This window comes from Lissotriton helveticus, chromosome 6 (assembly GCF_964261635.1).
Source record: "Lissotriton helveticus chromosome 6, aLisHel1.1, whole genome shotgun sequence".
Taxonomy (NCBI): domain Eukaryota; kingdom Metazoa; phylum Chordata; class Amphibia; order Caudata; family Salamandridae; genus Lissotriton; species Lissotriton helveticus.
The window spans coordinates 1,607,377,324-1,607,395,882 of NC_136067.1; positions in this window are offsets into that span (position 1 = coordinate 1,607,377,324).

Consider the following 18,559-nt stretch of genomic DNA (forward strand, 5'->3'; position numbering starts at 1 on the left):
AATAAATAAATAAATGATGAATTCAAATTTTTGAAAAATGACTACCCAAAAATTCCAGCAATCTATTTTATCCCGAAAGTTCACAAGTGCATATCCAAACCTCCTGGCAGGCTCATTATATTGGCCTGCGGAGGCTTACTGGAGAATAGGTCGCGGTACGTGGACCTCTTCCTGCAAAACCATGTTAAGAGTCTCCCCTCCTATATACAGGTCACAGGAGACTTTTTGAGAAAACTGAGTGGAGTTAAGTGGGAAGAAGACTATTTATTGATATCCATGGATGTTACAACACTATATACAAGTATGAATCACCGTGCCGGTATCAAAGCAGTAGAGTACTATCTAAATACACGATCTGAGATCATGCACTTGCATAACAAAATGTTATTTACCATGATTTTAACCTGTCTTGAAAATAACTTCTTTTTATTCAATAACCAGATTTAATTCAAATCAGAGGTGTAGCCATGGGGGGTCTGTTTTTCTCCCAGTTATGCCTGTCTGCATATGGGGTTCTGGGAGGAACAGGTCCTGAGGATTGAATATGAAGAGATTTTAGCAAATCAGGTTTTATGTTGGTACAGATTTATTGATGACATTTTTATGATCTGTAGGGGGATTGATGAAAGTGCTCAGAAGTTAGTGGAGTGTATTAACTGTAATAATCTAAATCTGAGTTTTACAGCACAAATGAGCAGAAAGACCATGTGTTTTTTAGATGTGGAAGTATATATCATTGAAAATAAGGTGGAAACCAGATTGCATAGGTAAGCATCTGCGGGTAATACGGTTTTGCATGCCAGGAGTCATCACCCTGCCCATTTGATTAACAGCATCCCCTATGGGGAGATGCTACGCATTCGCAGAGTCTGCAGCAGTGATAGTGAGTGCACGAAAGCACAATTGCAGAGCAAGGATAGGTTCCTGAACAAGGGCTAGCCAGAAAAAAAACTAGAGATTGCTATGAGTTTGACTGCTAGCCTTGATCAATCCCAAGCACTCATAACACGCAACAAACCATGCAATATACATAATGAGCTAGCAATAAGACTGATCCTAATTTACAGCCTGCAACACAAAGCCATACGCAAGATCATGAATAAAAACTGGGCATTGGTAAGGAGTGACTCGATTTTGAGCAACCAGACCACTAGATCACCTTGTATAACTATTAGGAAGGCTCAGTCAATGAGCAATTCCTTAGTAAAGTCTGGAAGTGGTGGTTGCAAAAACATGGTTGAGTCCCAGAAATGGCTTTACACGCTGTAACACATGCAAAGCATGTAAATATATAACAAGCTATACCACACCTTTTAAACCCAATTCAGTACCGATTAATAAAAGTCTCAATTGTAAAACTGAATACGCAGTCTACGTGCTGGAGTGCTCGTGCAACCTGCAATATGTAGGAAGCACAAAATTGCAGGTGCATAAACGAGTACTCCAACATTTGAGAGCAATTACAAATATTGATGTTACTTACCCTGTTGCCCGTCATTTTTAGGAGTATCATGACAGTAAGTTAGACAATTTGAAATAATTTGTCATAGATACGATCCTTCCCCAGAAGCGAGGCAACAACCGGGAAGCTATGCTCCGGAAACTTGAGACATGGTACATTTTAGAACTGGATAGCAAGATACCCCAGGGCTTGAATTCGAGCGAGGATTTTTATACATGTCTGTGATTAATTCTAATTCCTTTTAAATTAGATTTTAATTAAGATCTGGAATCCATTTAGCTGCTGCTTTTATGATAACTGTTTTTACAGCTTTCCACTTTTTGCACTTTTGCATCTCAGTAAGTCACGGCTGTGACTACAATAGGGGAATATTAGCACTGTTTTGATCATGCACTTTAGGCTAATTTATCCATGGAAACATTTGCAATCAAGGCCCACTAGGGCAGAATTACTTTGAGACAATTTTTATTTACTTTTCCCTTTTTTTGCCATTTTGCACACTGGTATATTCAGACCGGATATTACATTTTATATATGGTTTGCTAACTTGATATCAACGCAATGTTCAGAATTGAACAATAATTGATTATTGTATGATGTTCATGATTACATTTAATCAAATTGCATGCGGAGACTGCTTTTAGCAAGGTTCTTCCTTTAACTTTGGGAAAAATCTAGGCTTGATATCAAATTTTTGTCTCTACAATGTTTAAAACATGTAATAATTGTTGTAAATGTTTTTACCATATGTGCTGTTTTTAATGCTATATTGTGGCTGATATTTATTTATCACTGTTTATATAAACATTATTTAAGGGATTTCAAAGTTGTTTTTTGGTGAACTGATTGCAGGTTTCTTCTATGTTTATGCCTTGTGATGTAAGAAACCACGCGTATGTACTGTCACTTTATATATTGGGAAGCACTCCACATGCACGTCATGTGATCAAGGGCACTGTGTTGCCTGAAACGCGTCATGGCGGTGGTGCAGGGCGTTCACTAAAAAAATCAGAAATTGCACCAAATCTGGGTCTGCGTTCATCAATCATTTGGTACAGCAGCGTTGCCAGGGGAAGAAAGCGGCATATATTACCTACTGGCGGTCGCCAGTAGGTAGTCATAGTTAGGATTGAATTCCATAGGGAAATCGCAACATTCTATTTGGAATAACTTTGGCGCCGGTTGAGGAATCGGCCTGAATTTTTCAGCAACTTTGTCTCGCGGTGCTCCGCTCCTTCTCTGAAAGTTTAGGGGGGATTCGTCAAGTGGGGCCCAAGATAAAAGGGGGGTCCCAAAACGTGTTTTCCCCATGTTAATTTCCATAGGGCGGTCGGTCGCACTTTTAGCTCGAACGGCTGAATGGATTTTCACCAAACTTGGCAAAATTGTAGGGACTGGTAGCCCGATGTGCCTTTGCTATGTCTCAAGATATGTGCTCCAGAGGATTTTGAGTAATTTAGGTTCAAAAAAATTTATATATCTATGGGGAGCGCTCCGGGCGCACCACGCGACTTGCGCACAGGAAGCTGATTGGCTCTCGGGTGTCTGTAAACATTCGAAACAGTCTGGAGCAGCCGCCATCTTGTGTCTCGGAAGGACCGAGACACAAGAGGTGGCTAAAAACAAAAAGGGGAAATTACCAAAAGGGGGCAGGGTACACCCCCCTGACCTCCTAGGTTTGATGTGGGGGCCATAAAAGGGTCCCGCGGGACAAACATTTTTTTTTTTTTTTCGATTTTCACGGGGGGAGAGCCCTGTACGCGCACCGGGGAGCGTACCGGGGAGCGTACTTTGGTGAAAAATAGTGAAAATAATAGTGTAAAATAATCATTTTGAGTGATTACAGGTGGGGTAGCTCTGAAAAGAGCTTTTGGGTTCTGTGGCTGTTTTAGGTACCTACAAGTACGTCCCACCCACACGCACACAACCCCACACCCCCACACCCACACACTCCCCACACACACCTCACACACGCACACCTCCACCCACACCGAAACACCCCACACCCCCACACCGACACCTTACACATCCACACCCACACCCACATCCCACACACCCACACTCACACACACACCTCACCCCCCAACACACACACACACACACACACACACACAGATACCTCACAGACACACCCCACACATCCCACACACACACCTCCCCCCCCACACACACACACATACCTCTCAGACACATCCACACATCCCACACATACATACACATTCTACACACATAACCCCCACACACACCCCACACACACCTCACACACCCACACTCCCACCTACACCCAAACACCCCACACACCCACACACACACCTTACACACCCACATCCCCAGCCACACCCACACCGAAACACCCCACACCCCCACACTGACACCACCCACCTCCCACACACCCACACTCACACACACGCACACACAGATACCTCACAGACACACCCCACACATCCCACACACACACACCCCCACACACACACAAACACCTCGCAGACACATCCACACATCCCACACATACATACATATTCTACACACATACCCCCCACACCCACACACACCCCACACACACCTCACACACCCACACTCCCACCTACACCCAAACACCCCACACACCCACACCCACACACACACCTTACACACCCACATCCCCAGCCACACCCACACCGAAACACCCCACACCCCCACACCGACACCTTACACATCCACACCCACACCCACATCCCACACACCCACACTCACACACACACCTCACCCCCCCCAACACACACACACACACACACACGCACACACACACACACACACACACAGATACCTCACAGACACACCCCACACATCCCACACACACACCTCCCCCCCCACACACACACACACACCTCACAGACACATCCACACATCCCACACATACATTCACATTCTACACACATACCCCCCACACCCACACACAGCCCACACACACCTCACACACCCACACTCCCACCTACACCCAAACACCCCACACACCCCACACCCACACACACACCTTACACACCTACATCCCCAGCCACACCCACATACCCCACACACCTATACACCTCATCCCCCCAGACACACACACACACACATACACACCTCACAGACACACCCCGCACATCCCCCACACACACCTCCCCCCCACACATGGGGAGTGTACTACAGGGAAAACAGAGTGAAACAGGAAAATAATAATTCTAAGTGATTAGAGGTAGGGTAGCTCTGCATAGAGTTTTTGTGTTGTTTGGGTGTTTTAAGTACCAACATGTAGGTACCAACGTCGAGTCTTAAATTTAATGTACACTGTCTCCTCTGTAGATAATTTGCATGTTGTTATAGAAGTTATTGTGGTATATGGAATCCATACCATAGTCTGTCTGGAAAGCAAAAAGAACATGGAGGCAGGAGATGAAAAAGAGATGTCAAATACACATTGGAGATAATATAGTGGGAGAAAGGAAGTATCTATGAGCAAAATTACTATGCAACACAAAAAAGTTGCACAGTATACTATAAGTCTGACTTTACATTATAATCAATTTGGTACTAGTTTAAGAATTATATATAAAAATGAATAATGTCTCAAACAATTTTCGAATTATTAAATATAAATTTATTTTTGAGATTCATTTTCCAAATTAAATATAACGTCTAACATTTGACTGTCCGAAATGTCCTCATTTTGAAGGAGGAAATCCACAGGTTCTACACATTGTAGAAGTTCATGGTCTCGTGATTCGTCCATGAATTCAATGTCATTTGGTTCAAAGTTTTCTTCATTGTTCTTTTCAAGGACAATTTCAAATGAAACTTTTTGTTCTCCTTCCATTTTGGCTGAAATTTGCATTAAAAAAAAATATCAGTAGAGATGGGGCACTGTTGGGTTTAAGTTTAGATAGGTAGTTTTTAACAGTGAATTTATCTTTGGGCAGTGTATGGTATCAGACTGGAAGTAGAAATATAAAAAAGTGTATGTGATGAAACCTAAGTAAATTCATAATTATACAAGACAAGCCTAAATCCATCCATAACTATAACAGAGAAGTCTATCTAAATCTATAACTATTACAGAGGGATAGTATATAACTATCAGAAAAAGTTTTCCATATTAACTTAAAGTGCACAATATACTTCAGTTTTCAAAATAACAACTTACCTTTAAAAAGAAGTTGAAGTTATTAGTGAAAATCCTTTTGAAATGTACACCAGGAAGTAGTAGTCAAAATGGCTGTGTTTCCCTCTCTTTCTTTATATATATTCATGTACATAAACAATCAAATGTCAGGTAAAAAAAGTAGAAAATGAAAGTAACATTTTAATAGGTTGTCAATTCTAACACTTCAGATGTGTTTTTGTGAAGTAATTTACCTCAGGGTATTTAGAGAGGTCTACAGGCTAAATGGCTCAATGGAATTCCATCGAATTTGGGAAAATGGTAGGGATTGGTATGTAGTATGAGCTATTCTATATTTGCTGAAAGTGTCTCCAGTGGTTTTTATGTAAATTAACTTTTAACATTTTTTTAGAGCGCTTCCCGGTGCGCGCCCCAGTACGCGCACCGGCAGCGCTACGGCAGTCCTCCATTTTGTTTTCGGTAGATTTAAGACAGAAAATGGAGGACAAACAACGTTGGGAATGGGTATAAGGGGGCATCGTAGGCACTCCTTGACCCTCTAGGTTTTCTGAGGGGGTCTTAGGAGGCCCAAATAGGAAAAAAATATATATATATTTTTCGCGGGGGAGCGCCCGGTACGTGCACCGGGAAGCATACCGGGGAGCGTACTATGGTGAAAAATAGTGAAAAAAGTTAGAAAAAGATAATCATTTGGAGTGATCAGCGATAGGGTAGCCCTGAAAAGGGCTTTTGGGTTCTGTGGCTGATTTAGGTACCTACAAGTAGGTACCAATGCACAGTCTTAAATTCAAGAGGAATATTCTATTCCCCTCATCTGAAAAGTGCACACCATCTCCTCTGTAGATATCTTGCATGTTGTAACGCAAGTTATTATTGTATATTGAACCCATTCCATAGTCTCTCATGTAAGCAGAAATAGATTTATTCACATGTTTCCGTGCTTTCTCAAATTGTGGACAAAATTGATTGGACCACTTCCATTTCTGTCTTTGGCATATATTGGAATATACCAAGGCAGTTTGAGGAAAAAGTGCCATCAATTGATCAAAGGTGTCGTTTAAAAGCATTTCCAGACCTACCCCAGTCAAAGTGCCCAAGTCATTTCCTCCACAGCGCACAATTAAAAGGTCAGGGTGTGGCAAATGCAAAAAGGTTTTCACCAATGGTATCAATTGGTGACATCTCAATCCTCTCTGGCCAATCCATTTAATCTTCACATTTGGTAAGTCAAGGTTGTGAAAATTTCTGGTAGCTGCATACCTTTGAGCCCAGTGGATATAGCTATGTCCAATAATCCAGACAGAATACATGGTGAGAGGAGGTTCTGGTGCAGTCAGATGAAGTGTAGAAATGAAATGGCAGTTGGAACAGTAGGAGTTTGCAAAAAAAAAACTGTGGAGTTTCAGTGCTCTTGAATCACAAGCAATGATTGGTAGATTTAGACAGTTGAAAACTGAAAGATAGGGTGCATGGTTGTGTTCTGTGTAAGAAGTAATTTGGATGGTTAAAAAAAAGTTATTTAATGAAACATTGCACCAGATAAGCTGGTGTATTGAGTGGTCAAACAACCTTGCTCATTTGATTTGCAACATTGTAGAATAAACTTTTAACCCTGGGAGCTCAGTGAGGAGGGAGTTGCTATGGTAACAGGTAGAAAGGGCTGAGGGGGGGTAGGGTGTTGATTTGAAAATAGAGAGGGAAGAGTTTTGATTGGTTACCATGAGGAATATGTGTGTACAATTAGAGGTTTTCTGTGCCATTAATGGTTCCAGTGGCTGGAGAACATACCTTTTGCTCAGCTAAAGAAATATTGGTGTGTGTATCTGACACTGTTGTGAATCTCCTAGAGCATTTGTAAAGATGAGTTATGATTCATTTAATATACATAGAGACTTGTATACTCTATGGAGAAGATTTGGAAGCAAATTATGGTTTTTTAATGTTGCTTTGTGTCATGCTTTTTGATAATGCTTGGTAAAAAGTTTTTACTGCATAGAGGAATTGTATTTTGTAAGATTGTGAAGTTTTAGTAGTGACATGGAATGCTTGTACATAAGACCTGTGCTGTGTTTCTTAAATGTGATGTCAAAAACGATTTTGGGAAAATGGAATGGCTTTTACATTTTTTTAAAGGAATAAAGAATGTGTGCATGTTTAAAGAAATAAATTTGACTCTTTACAATGATGTTACCTGTGTTAACTCAGTGTAGGAAGCATATTGAGTTTGTTTGCATATAGGTATTGTATTTTGTAAAATAGTAAGGTTTCAGTAATGACATGGAATGCTTGTACATAGGACCTGTGCTGTGTTTCCTAAATGTGATGTCAAACACGATTTTGAGGAAAATGAATGGCTTTTACATTTTTGAGTATAATGTGGCGCAGAGGTTTAAAAAGTGACGCATCTACCTACATGCGTCACTTTTTAAATATGGCGGAAAAAGGTACATGTTTGGGCTTTCCTGGGGAGCGTAGGTGGTGAGGCTTGTGTCTAAGAGTGCAGTGGACTAGACTTCATGAAGCCTATCCCCGACTGCACTCTTAGACACAGGTGTCAATTTGACTCTTTACTATGATGTTACCTGTGTTAACTCGGTGTAGGAAGCATATTGAGTTTGTTTGCATAGAGGAATTGTATTTTGAAAAATAGTGAGGTTTCAGTAATGACATGGAATGCTTGTACATAGGACCTGTGCTGTGTTTCCTAAATGTGATGTCAAAAACGATTTTGGGGAAAATGAATGGCTTTTACATTTTTGAGTATAATGTGGCGCAGAGTTTTAAAAAGTGACGCATCTACCTACATGCATCATTTTTTAAATATGGCGCAAAAAGGTACATGTTTTATGCCGCCAATGCGTCACAAAAAGTGACGCATCAGCAGTGTAAAACTGACGCAGGGCCTCATAAATGAGATTCTTTTTTTTTTGCACACTACTCCAGTTTAGTCCTGTCCACTGCACTCTTGGACACAAGCCTCACCTTTTGTGCTCCCCTGGACAGTCTTCATCTCATCTGCACTCCTTCTTAGGTGTCAGAATCCTATCACATGGGGAAAGCTCCATGTGAAAGCGTTTGCCTCAGTCTTATCCCTGCTGTGAGGCAGATGCTTGTACATAGGACCTGTGCTGTGTTTCATAAATGTGATGTCAAAAACGATTTTAGGGAAAATGAATGGCTTTTACATTTTTGAGTATAATGTGGCGCAGAAGTTTAAAAAGTGACGCATCTACCTACATGCGTCACTTTTTAAATATGGCGCAAAAAGGTACATGTTTGGGCTTTCCTGGGGAGCGTAGGTGGTGAGGCTTGTGTCTAAGAGTGCAGTGGACTAGGCTTCATGAAGCCTATCCCTGACTGCACTCTTAGACACAGGCGTCAATTTGACTCTTTACAATGATGTTATCTGTGTTAACTCAGTGTAGGAACCATATTCAGTTTGTTTGCATAGAGGAATTGTATTTTGTAAAATAGTGAGGTTTCAGTAATGACATGGAATGCTTGTACATAGGACCTGTGCTGTGTTTCCTAAATGTGATGTCAAAAACGATTTTGGGGAAAATGAATGGTTTTTACATTTTTGAGTATAATGTGGCGCAGAGGTTTAAAAAGTGACGCATCTACCTACATGCGTCACTTTTTAAATATGGCGCAAAAAGGTACATGTTTGGGCTTTCCTGGGGAGCATAGGTGGTGAGGCTTATGTCTAAGAGTGCAGTGGACTAGACTTCATGAAGCCTATGCTTGTACATAGGACCTGTGCTGTGTTTCCTAAATGTGATGTCAAAAACGATTTTGGGGAAAATGAATGGCTTTTACATTTTAGAGTATAATGTGGCGCAGAGGTTTAAAAAGAGACGCATCTACCTACATGCGTCACTTTTTAAATATGGCGCAAAAAGGTACATGTTTGGGCTTTCCTGGGGAGCGTAGGTGGTGAGGCTTGTGTCTAAGAGTGCAGTGGACTAGGCTTCATGAAGCCTATCCCCGACTGCACTCTTAGACACAGGTGTCAATTTGACTCTTTACAATGATGTTACCTGTGTTAACTCAGTGTAGGAAGCATATTGAGTTTGTTTGCATAGAGGAATTGTATTTTGTAAAATAGTGAGGTTTCAGTAATGACATGGAATGCTTGTACATAGGACCTGTGCTGTGTTTCCTAAATGTGATGTCAAAAACGATTTTGGGGAAAATTAATGGCTTTTACATTTTTGAGTATAATGTGGCGCAGAGGTTTAAAAAGTGACGCATCTATTTTTTTATTATTTTCCCCAAAATCGTTTATGACATCACATTTAGGAAACACAGCACTGGTCCTATGTACAAGCATCTGCCTCACAGCAGGGATAAGACTGAGGCAAACGCTTTCACATGGAGCTTTGCCCATGTGATAGGATTCTGACACCTAAGAAGGAGTGCAGATGAGATGAAGACTGTCCATTGGAGCACAAAAGGTGCGGCTTGTGTCCAAGAGTGCAGTGGACAGGACTAAACTGGAGTAGTGTGCAAAAAAAAAGAATCTCATTTGTGAGGCCCTGCGTCAGTTTTGCACTGCTGATGTGTCACTTTTTGTGACGCATCGGCGGCATAAAACATGTACCTTTTTGCGCCATATTTAAAAAATGACGCATGTAGGTAGATGCGTCACTTTTTAAACCTCTGCGCCACATTATACTCAAAAATGTAAAAGCCATTCATTTTCCCCAAAATCGTTTTTGACATCACATTTAGGAAACACAGCACAGGTCCTATGTACAAGCATAGGCTTTATGAAGCCTAGTCCACTGCACTCTTAGACACAAGCCTCACCACCTACGCTCCCCAGGAAAGCCCAAACATGTACCTTTTTGTGCCATATTTAAAAAGTAACACATGTAGGTAGATGCGTCACTTTTTAAACCTCTGCGCCACATTATACTCAAAAATGTAAAAGCCATTCATTTTCCTCAAAATCGTTTTTGATATCACATTGAGGAAACACAGCACAGGTCCTATGTACAAGCATTCCATGTCATTACTGAAACCTCACTATTTTACAACATACAATTCCTCTATGCAAACAAACTCAATATGCTTCCTACACTGAGTTAACACAGGTAACATCATTGTAAAGTACATTACACTTGACAGAGGTATAATGTGGTGCAGAGGTTTAAAAAATGACGCATCTACCTACATGCGTCACTTTTTAAATATGGTGCAACAAGGCATATGTTTTATGCATAACATTATCATAGCTACCACCCCTCTTCTTAGTCTTTAGTCGTCACGTAAACAGCCGTGTGTGATCTGATTTCACTTGTGAGACTTCTAGATACCTTTATGTGTTGAATATGTTTTATGCCGCCAATGTGTCACAAAAAGTGACGCATCAGTAGCGCAAAACTGACGCATGGTTTTATAAATGAGGCTCATCTTTTTCTTGCACACTACTCCCGTTTAGTCCTGTCCACTGCATTCTTGGACAGAAGCCTCACGTTTTGTGCTCCCCTGGACAGGATTCATCACATGAGCAGTCCTGCTTAGGCCTCATAATCTTTTTTTAGAATGAAGTTTGAAAAACAGAGATATAGTGATATGTATAAGCTTTTCATTACACTACTGAAACATTTATAGGGCAAAGTAATGTGTTTTACATTTTTGAGACAGAATAAATTGTGTGTGCATGATTACATAAAAAAAATTGATCTTTTCACAATCATGTCACCTGTTTCACCTGAGTTTAGGAAGTAGATTGTGGAGATGAGGTGAGGCATATCCAGAGGGACAGAGGAGGTGAGATCTATGTTCAAGACTGTAGTGGGAGAGAGGCCTTTCCTGGGAAGCATAGGTGGTGAAGCCTTTGTATAAGAGTGCAGTGGACTAGACTTCATGAAGTCTATCCCCTACTGGACTCTTAGACACAGGTCTCACCTACTTTGTACCTGTGGACAGAGCTGTGTTCCACTACACTCTTCAATACAGGCCTCGCCTCTTCTGCACCCCTGGAGAATCCTGACTTGATCTGTAACCCTGAATAGACTGTTTGGTTTTTGTCATTGCTTTGTTGTTTGGTAATAGTGATCTATAATGTGCTATTTTTTTCTTTAACACAGATTGAAATCAAGATTTCAAGAGTAAGACAAAATGCCTTCAAGGGAAAGGCGAAGAAAAGAAGTTAACCGCCAAAAAACAAAAAGAGCAACGGAATTACAGCACTCTTCCCCAACAAATACTTCAAAAAACTGGAACAAAGCTCCTGGTAAGAGAACTAAGTCTTTCATACGTAACATATGTACATCGCAAAAAAATGTTGGACAGCATGTAGAAAAAGAGAATGAGAGAGTAAATTTGAAAAGGAAGGAGAGACCCTCAAAGAATCCTACAACTGGAGCAGGAGAGAATAATATGAATAGGAATAGAAGGCAGAATCAGTTTAGAGACATTCGTAAACAAATGTTTCGCAATAGGGAGGTTTTAATTTTGTTAAAAAACATTAGGAAAGGTAAACAGAGAGCTGCTTTTTATAAGAAAAAGAAAAGTGTAGAGAAGATTGTTGATCAGGCTTTTGAAGTTAAGAAAAAATTATTTATTTTAATAATCAATAGAATGAGGACACTTAACAAGACAATTGATGTTTTCAAATCAAACAGTAGATGGAAAAGAGTAATTAATTGGACTAATTTTTGTAAAGTTTTTTCGGGAGAATGGATGCACAGTTCAAGTTGTGAGCCATTTTTTAATGAGGAGAGTTACTTCCAGGATAATGATTTAGTGCATGCAGTTGACACCTGTGGTCGAGCGTATGAAGTGAAAGACGGTTGTCCGATTGAAAAAGAGAAACTTGTGCCTAGAGAACCAGAAGAGGTGTTAACTGATAAAGTTTTAGGGAGACGTACTAAGGGTCCAGTGTACACTTGGAAGTGTAGTAGTATTTGCAGTGTGCGACAGGAATCAATTGATTTGTTTTGTAATTTCTTACGTACATATAGTAAGAAAAGTCTAAAGCAGTAAGTGAAGTTGTTGCAAGACTTAGATCCTTGCGGAGTGAAAGAAAACACAGGTTTGCAAGGGCATTCACTGGCTTGTCTTTCTAGAAAAGTCTGTCAGAGTGTTTTTCATCATTTTAGGATGTTAGCAGTGCATCATACCAAAATGAGGAAATTAGTGAGAATGTTGTATTATGCAAAAAGTCCAGCACTTAAGCTTAAACAATTAGACAGTGCTCTTTTGCATGGAACTGAATTAGATGTGAAGAAGATTTGTGAAGAAATTGAGATTTGTTGTTTTCGTGAAAAAGAGGACAGTGTAGAAATTGACACAGCAATTCAAGGTAATGTGGAAGACAATGTACAGATTTCAAATACAGAAAAGTTTGAGCAGGAAATTACCAGGTTTAAGGTGAAATCAAGAGAAAGGCCGAATTTTACTTGTGTGTGTTGCCGACGAAGTCATTATAAGCATCAAACTAGATTAGTTGATTTATATGTAAAAAGTGAAAAGATGAATAATTATGAGTGGAAAGATTTTGCAACTTATTTGTGGGTGGAGAATTGTTTTGATTTGAGTTCTGATCAGCGTATTTGTAAATATTGTTATGATAAATTAAATCAAAACAGAATGCCTGCTAGAGCTGTTCATAATAATCTGGAGTTGGTAGACTTTCCCCGTGAATTGATGCATTTAAATACATATGAGTCTATTTTGATTCAATGTGTCCATCCTTTTCAGGCAATTGTTCGCATGGAGCCTAAGATAGGGAAATTGCCTCCTACAGATTTGCAGAGAGGATTAAAGGGAAGAGTTGTTTATTTGCCCCTAGATTTAAAAAAAATATTGATACAATTGGTATAGAAAAAGTAGAAGAGGAACCTTTAGTTATTCTAGTTAATGGGGTTCCGACAAAGAGTAAAAAAATCTGGCAAGATTTAGTGGATGTTAGGAAAGTCAAAAAGGCAACGTTGTATTTAGTCAAAAACAATGAGTATTACAAAGATGTATGTGTTGCAGCAGAGGAAACAGCTGCAGATGAAGACAGTGATTGTTCAGGCAGCCAAATTGAAAAAGTTGATGTGTCTAGAAGTGAAGAAATATATGAACATTATACTGTTCATCCTTTGCATTCCAAATAAGTAATGGGGAATGCAATTGAATTGTTTCAAATGAAAGCAGCAAAAGGAAGTCCCATTAGTGTATAGGAACAAAGTTTGGAAGCTCGTTGTTTTCCACAGCTATTTCCAACAGGTCGAGGTGGACGATATGACGATCGACCACTTCAAATTCCTGCATCTGAATATCGAACTGTAAGATTATATGCTGAAGATCCAAGGTTTCGTCAATGCATTCCCTATTTCTTTCATCTACTGTATGAAAGTGACTTGTCTGGGCTTTCTTATGCAGTAAACCATATACTGAAAAGTGGAGCACATCTGCAAAATGTTTCGGCGAGGGACTTTATGGAGAAAGTGAATCTGCAAGATAATATTTTAGAATCTCATCTATTCAATCTCATGGCATGTCAGCGTGGTACAAACGAGTATTGGTACCGTCGTCATGGGGAATTGAAATGTATGCTAAGAAACTTAGCAACTCCTACATGGTTCCTCACTCTTAGCTGTGCCGAGTATGCATGGGACGACTTACTTCAATTTCTACGAGAGGCAAATGCAAATATACAAAATATAGAATTCAAAACACCTGGAGAACTGTGTTCTTTGGATCCAGTGAATGTATGCAGATATTTCAATCATAGATTTGAAGCTATGATGTCTTTTATTACCAACAAAAAAAATCCTCCCCTTGGAGAGGTTTTGGATTTCTTTTGGAGAAAGGAGTATCAAGCGAGAGGTGCTCCTCACATATATATGTTGTTATGGATTAAAGATGCACCCAAATTTGGAACAGATTCGGATGAGACAGTGATGAGCTTCATTGAAGAGTATTCAACATGTGCTGTTCCGAAAACTACAGAGGAAAACAGTTTAAGGCAACAAGTTTTACGCTTTCAATCCCATCGTTGTGGAAAGTACTGTCGTCGAAAATTCAGAAACAAGGACAAGTTCTACACAAAATGTCGTTTCGGCTTTCCACGACAAGTGATTTCTAAAGGAAGAGTAAATAATTTGATGTCTTCTCTGCGACACACTGTGACGAGGAAATCACCAAAAAATACATACAATTTAAAAAGAAACGAAGAGTCCAAGTACATCAACGACTACAACCCAGTGATTTTGTCCATGTGGAATGCTAACATGGATATTCAGTTCGTTGCTGACAACTCTATTGCTGTGGCTCGATATGTGACGTCTTACATCACAAAAAAAGAAAAGACAGAACTGAAGGAAATGTGGGAGGACATTTCACATGAAAAGAGTCTAAGCAAGAAATTATACAGTTACAGTCTGAAGATGTTGTATCGAGAAATTGGAGCATATGAATGTTCTGATCGATTGTCGTCAGCAAGTCTCTATGCCAAATCTAGAACCATCATTTGGGTGAGTCTAGGTCTTGCTGCAACACGAAATCGAGTTTTGAAATCTGTACAAGAGATAGAGTATTTGGCGGAGAAAGAAGCAGAAAGTACAGATATTTTGAAGGCAAACATGTTGGATACATACTATCCAAATAGAAGTCCTCATCTTGAGAACGTTTGTCTCTATGAAGTTCTTCAAAGCTATATTTATAAGAGGAACATCAGAGAAGATATCAATAATGGAATACATGCTGTCATTGGATGTGAAGGATGTCTAGTGAAACAGAGAAAAGGTCAGTTGATTAATCATCGAAAATTGAGTTGTGAAAATCCAGACAAAAGAGAATTTTACTATTTGGCTCTTTTGCAACTCTTTAAACCATGGCGAGAAGAAGAGGAACTACTTGGAGATTTTCTCTGTTATGAAGACTCTTTTAATGCTACGAAGGATACCATAGAATGTCCTGTTTTTCCAAATTATCTGCAAATGTGCAAATGTTGAATGAAGAAATAGAGCAAGAAGCAAAAATTGCTGCAGAGATTGCGAGAGACAGTCCTCAAGGCAGTCAGAGTTCTGCTTCATTGAGTCAGGATCCACTAGGAGGACCAATTATCCAAAATGAAGCTGCCACTGCCATGGATGAGGTGGAAAGAGCTATGGAGCAAGCTCAAGAGGATGTAATTAATTTAGAAGATTTGGTGAAACAATTAAACGTTGAGCAGAAACTGATATATGACGAAGTCACAGAACAGGTTGAACATGGATTGAGTCATGAGAAGAAAGAGTGCTCATGTACATCATTTAAGCCTGTCCGACTGTACGTGAGTGGAGAAGCGGGAACTGGAAAAAGTTTTCTGATTAAAGCAATTGCATCTTATCTGCAGAAAAGGACTGAATCACCGCTGTCTTGTGTTGTTATCGCTCCAACTGGGCTGGCAGCACATAATATTAAAGGGATTACTTTACATCGTTTACTGATGCTGCCAGTGGAGCATGATAACAAATTGCAATATCACAAGCTATCTGGAGATGCGTGTTCCGAAGTTTCGAGAGTCCTGAAGAAAATGAAACTTCTTATCATTGATGAAGTAAGCATGGTGTCATATATAATGCTTGCTTTTGTGCATTTGAGAATGCAAGAAATTCTTAGAACAGACTATGATGTTTTATTTGGAGGAAAACATATTATTGTTTTTGGAGATCTTCTGCAGTTGACTCCAGTGAAAGGACAACCTGTGTTCAAAATGCTCATGCATGAAGATACCAGGAAGTGCCTAGGAAGCATTGGAAACGTTAATATATGGTTAAACTTCAAATATGCAGAACTGCTTCAAAATATGCGGCAGGCAAAGGATGAAGATTATAAAAATATTTTACAAGACGTAAGAGTAGGAAAAATAAGTCAGCAAGGGAAAGAAGCTTTACATGGACGGTTATTTTCAAATTTGTACCCAAATGAAAACATTCTTCCAGAGAATATTTTTAAGAAAATTAACTAGAAGAAATCTGCCATATGTTTGATGCCAACTCTGAAAGAATGTTCCATGTTCAACAACAAAATGTTAAATTTAGAAAATGAAGAGATAGTGAAACAGGAAGCTACAGATAAAATAGAGCATATGGGAGCAACAATTGTTTTGTCTGAAAATTTGAAATCAAAATTGGATTCATTAGAGAAGAGTATATCTAAAACTGCTGGTTTTGAAAAGACTCTGAATGTGTGTTTGAATTGTCGTGTCATTTTGCGAAGGAATTCAAATGTTGAAAGAGGTCTGGTAAATGGAGCAATGGGTCATGTTGTTGGTTTTGTGAATTACAAAAATAGAGATGGAATTGAAATTATAAAAATTAAATTTGATGGCATTGATGAAATAGAACAAATTTGTCGTTGTTCAGCTAGATTTTTGCTCGTGAAAGACGTATATGTTCGCCGAAAACAGTTTCCTGTTTGTTTGGCATATGCAGTGACAATTCATAAATCTCAAGGTTTAAGTGTAGATAGTGCTTTGGTGAACATTGGAAGTTCTGTGTTTAAAGAGGGTATGGCATATGTGGCTTTATCACGAATCAGAACTTTATCAGGATTGTACTTGATTGAGTGTGATGAAACAAAGATTTGTGCTGATCTAGATTGTGTTAAAGAATACAATAGGTTAAGAAGAGAGTATGCTCCACATTTGCCTCAATATCCTCTGATTGAAAAACGTGTGGTTGGCCGAAAAAGAAGAAATAAGAGTAATTGCAGTGAGGTAGTAGCAAAAAGACAAAAAGTAGATGAAACTGTAATTGTAAGCAGAAGGAAAAAGGATTCTGTTGAGGATGTTGTTGGATTTCAGTTTGAAAACAGTTCTGGTCTCAACTGCTATGCTAATGTAGTAGTTAATGTTGTTTTTTTTCTTCAAAATGTACAAAAACAGATTGTCGAAAATCGGGAACAAACATTGTGCTGTTTATTGAATTCTGTGTTAGAGAAATGTAGTAGTGATAGAGGAAAAGTAGAAAGTGTTTCAGAAATTAGGAATCTTGTAGACATATGTTCAGGTCAAAATCAATTTTCACAGATAATTCAGCAGGATTGTCAGGAATTTTTAATGTATATGTTTGATGTATTGGAAGATGAAGGAGTAGATATAAAAAAATCTTTTTAACCTTTCTTATCAATGGCAACATGACTGTGATAACTGTGCTTCATCAAGTAGTACTAGAATAGACTCTGAAAGATTTATATATTTGACTTTACCAGACTGCAAATCAGTGTCTTTTAATAATCTAGTTAAAGCAGCGGATCACAATATGGTGTGTACCCAATGTAAGTCTACAATGCTGTTCACATTATTTCTACAAAATTATGGTCACTATGTAATTTTAATGTTCCAATGATGTAGACCTGATGGAACTAAATTGACAACTTCTATTAAAAATGTTGTGGCTTCTCAGTTATCGATATCAGGAAGAACCTTTGCAACTGCAGCTATTATTTTTCATGATGGTCCTTCTACAACATCAGGGCATTACACATGCTATTTAAAAACTTCTAAAGGTTGGACCCAATGTAACGACACTCATTTGACTTTCAAACAACGTTTGCCTTTTGGCTTTATAAATTCATACCTAGTGTTTTTACAGCCAAAATTTTGGTGAAAGTAATTGGCTAATGAAGACGGGAGCAGTTAATAAAGGTTATTTTGCTGTTAAAAAATATATTCTGAGTAAAAGTGATCCAGGCAATATAAAAAATTGACTTGTCATATAGGTACTGTAAGTGGATGTCATAGTAAGTGATGTTAGTATTATACAAAATGATGAACATGAGTGAGTCAGGGATGGTTTTACAAATACTTAAATATTGTGAAAAAGTTGTAGAGCCTTTCTTTCAGAACGTCGAGAAAAAGGTCATTTCAGAGTGCCTTAGAATTAATTTGAACATATACTCATACATCTGACACTATTTGGCCAAATGGAAAGGTGCAGGAATGAGTAAAGAGTCATGACTGAAAAAAAGAG